Source organism: Etheostoma spectabile, chromosome 17 (assembly GCF_008692095.1).
Source record: "Etheostoma spectabile isolate EspeVRDwgs_2016 chromosome 17, UIUC_Espe_1.0, whole genome shotgun sequence".
NCBI lineage: Eukaryota > Metazoa > Chordata > Actinopteri > Perciformes > Percidae > Etheostoma > Etheostoma spectabile.
Genome location: NC_045749.1, coordinates 1,851,633 through 1,856,047, shown reverse-complemented (window position 1 = coordinate 1,856,047; position 4,415 = coordinate 1,851,633).

Below are 4,415 nucleotides of genomic sequence, written 5' to 3'. Positions count from 1 at the left end.
TGAAAGAACAGCAGCATTTTTACCTTCCAACTTATTCTGCATTGCGACGACAGTGGCAGTAATCTACAACACGCCCCAGCAACAAAGCTCAGTCTTACGAGTTTTTACACAACAATATAGACAAAGAAAACCTGTTGGTTTTTAATATTCGGCCTAAATATTAAATTTAAAATGTACTTGGTTTTGTTTTGAGTGAAGTATGTATTGTTACAAATCCCATCCGTTACTGAGTAAAAAAAAGAAAAACTTTTACTAAGGAAAAGTGAAAGGAAGTAAAGAAATTAGGCTAGATCTAGGCTGCCTACCAGGCGCCAGGTCTTTCACCAGGAGAATGATGAGCATCCAGGCTGCCTAGACAGTGGAGGCCCAAAGGTTAGAGACACGAGCTTGTGACCGGGAGGTCGACTGACAGGATCAGATCTATGTGGGGAAAGTGCACTGAGGTGCCCTTAAGCAAGGCCCTTAACCTCCAACCACTAGTTAAGTCTTTCAGTACTTTTAGCTAGTTATTTACTATATATATCCAGTACTTTTAGCTAGTCATTTCTACCATGTACGGTATCTACACATATCTATAGTTTACACTATCAGATAAACATAATCATTTTGTACATTATTAAAATATTGAATATATGTGATTTAAGGGTTCAATCACTAATATAATATGACTTCCTGTCCTTTGCCTGTTTTCAAGGTCTATATAAAAGAGACTTCAGATACAGTATTAGGGACCACTAAGGTCTATATAAAAGAGACTTCAGATACAGTATTAGGGACCACTAAGGTCTATATAAGAGACTTCAGATACAGTATGGGACCACTAAGGTCTAATAAAAGACTTCGATACGTTATAGGGACCACTAATCTATATAAAGAGACTTCAGATACAGTATTAGGACCACTAAGGTCTATATAAAAGAGACTTCAGATACATTATTAGGGGACCACTAAGTGTCTATATAAAAGAGACTTCAGATACAGTATTAGGGGACCACTAAGGTCTATATAAGAGACTTCAGTATACAGTATTAGGACCACTAAGGTCTTAATAAAAGACTTCAGATACAGTATTAGAGGACCACTAAGGTCTATATAAAAGAGACTTCAGATACATATTATGGACCACTAGGTCTATAAAAGAGACTTCAGATACAGTATTAGGGGACCACTAAGGTCTATATAAAAGAGACTTCATTACAGTATTAGGGACCATAAGGTCTATATAAAAAGAGACTTCGATACAGTATTGGACCACTAAGGTCTTTTTAAAGAGACTTCAGATACAGTATTAGGGGACCACTAAGGTCTATAAAAAGAGATTCAGATACAGTATTAGAACACTAAGGTCTATATAAAAAGACTTCGATACAGTATTAGGAACTACTACTATATAAAGAGACTTCAGATCAGTATTAGGGACCACTAAGGTCTATATAGGTATATATAGTTATATTGCTGATCTGCTACTACACTATGAACCACCCAGACCTCTCAGGTCATCTGGGACAGGTCTGCTTTCTGTCCCCAGAGTCAGAACTAAACAGGGTGAAGCAGCTTTACGTTTCTATGCTCCTCATATCTGGAATAAACTCCCAGAAACCTGTAATCCGCTGTTCTCTCAGTTCTTTTAATCAAGGCTGAAGACCTTTCTATTTGATCTGCCTTTCTTAAATACTAATCTTTCTTAAATTTCTTATCTGCACTGTAAATTTTATTCTTGTGTTTTATGTTTCTCTTTGTTTTTAACTGTCTATTCATGTGTTTTTACCGGTTTTTAATGCTTGGTTTTTAACGTTTTTTACTTTGATGTTTTTATCTGTTTAACTGATTTTTGTAAGCACTTTAGATGCCTTGTTGTGAAATTGCTATACAAATAAGCTGCCTTGCCTGTGCCTTGCCTATATAAAATACTTCAGATACCACGTAAATGTGAACCTTTTTTCTGGCTCTCTGTTTCTGAAGTGTCACAATCAACCCACTGCTGAACATGTTACTAAAGTCAGTATTTTAAAGTGAAGTTTTTATTCCCCACAAGGACGACTCCAGGATTTCCCAGCGGCTCCCACACAGCCAAGGAGACAATGTTGCTTGGCAACAAATATGTTTATTTTCCAGTAAACCAAGTTTTGGCCACTGCTGCTTAGCAACTAACTTTATTTCCTGGAGTGAACACCTGAACCAACAAGTCCTGAAGCATCTCTGTGCATCAGTGTTGAAAGACTAATGCAATTTGTTAAAGGCTGCTAAAGCAGAAATATTGAATATTTGATATACATTGGATATGAGGATATTGTGACCCTTATTGGACAATAAGAAGTGAACCAATTGTGGTGTGATGAACGTGGAAATAATGTTACCATTTTTATTCATAATAATATTTCTATAGTGCGATAAATAATCATATATATGATATATATTATATATGGGTTGACAATCAACATCTAAATTATTGAAATTACCCAGAGATAAGTGGGATACCAAGCATTAGACCAACACACACGTGTGAATGATCAAGAGGATGAGGTCAGGAAAATGATATAGGCTAGGTAACTAAAAATAGATAAATAATATAAAACAGGTATATAACAACATAAAAAAATAAGCATAACAAAATAAAGCCCAGCAAGATAACACATATAAACATAGTAGAAACAAAAAAATACAAAAAAAAAAAAATAACATCACAAGCAATAACCCATAAACCAACGTCCGACTATTGGCCGTACAGACGCCGCCCACCATCCGTTCCCAACCCAACTCCCAATTGATTGAGCTATTGCCCCCCTCTATTACCCCAATATACATATGGCACTATGAGTAGAAAAATTAGTGTAGTAGTTCATTAGCAAACTGCGGGCACTTCCATGGGTGCACATGCATAGCAGGACAGTAACAGGACGTAGAGGGCAAGAAAAAAAAAAAACAGGCCTCCCTGTGTCGCGGGGCACTGCATGGTTGTTACATGTCACTGTGCAGGGTGTAGCAGGCACTGCAGGGTGTAGCAGGCACTGCACATGGTGAAGCATGATGCGGTGTAAGCAGGGCCCCTTGCATGTGGTGGATGCATGGGACGCACTGCAGGGGTGAGAGGGCACTTGCTAGGTGATAACAGGGCAACTGCACTGTTGTAAACGGCACTGCAGGGTGTAACGCAGGCATGCCTGGTTAACAGGGCACTGTCAGGGTGTAGCAGGCACTGCCTGTGTAAGCGGGGCACTGCAGTGTTGAGCAGGGCACTGGCCGGTGTAACGGGCGTGCTGCAGGTGTAGCGCGGGGGTGCGACTGCAGGGTGTAACAGGGCACTGCCTGGTGTAACAGGGCACTGCAGGGTGTAACAGGGCACTGCAGGGTGTAGCAGGGCACGGCAGGGTGTAGTAGGACGATCAGTGCTACTTCACCAATAGACCATATATTATATACTTAAAATAGAAGAATATTAAACTAATTAGGCATGTGCCGCTGAACGTAAAGTAAAAAAAAAAGTTTACTATTTCAGTTTTCTAAAAATTCTAAAATTTCTGGGGGTTTTTTTAGATTCATTTTTGGACGTTTAGGTCTTTTTTTCTTATAGGACAGCTCTCGACATGGAAGGGAAAACGGGGGTTATGTACCAATGGGCCTCAGGACCGTGCTTTTGTACATTCGGCGATCGATACAGCATTTCTGATTTCTGATTCTGGTTATGTTTTGTAAATGTAACACTACTTACTCCTTTGGCATCGGAAGTACATCGTGAGAGGTGAAATCGTCCATGCGAACATTATTTCTTGGAATACTGGGTCAGATTATTCAGAATACTACCTGACACATATGCTACAGCTTTTTCCATGAACATGCCTGAGCACTTCCTTTTATCCAACATAAGTTTCATGTCACATTTGATCACAGCCCCGTCTCTGCAGTCAATCGCTTTCGTGTCCGTCCGGAAAACATGGCATCAGCAGCGTGACAAATGACGTTGAAATTTCATCCCTGTCAGAGTTACAGCTCTTTCAGACAGACGGATAGGGAGGACAGGGCTGGGGTTTGGGGGGTGGTGGCTTTGGAGCCTGCAGGCGCTTGTCAGAAAGCAAACAGCGCTGTGAATTACGGCCGGACAGTTTGTCTCTCTGAGTGAAGGATTATCGTCATACGATGACACACTCGTAAACAGTGCTGAGGCGCCATTGATCCCACAGATGCAGTGCCCCCTTGAATGAGGATACTGGGTGAGAGGGTGGATTTACACCGCTAATAATAGAGTAAAGTAGATATATTTCCAGAGAAGGAATTCAGCACGGGGACTATTTATAATGACACAACCCTATGATGTATCCCTTGTGGTTTAACGCCAATAAAGTCTCGGACTACCGGTGACCAGGCTGCCCAGGAACTCCATGCACGCACGCACACACACACACACACACACACACACA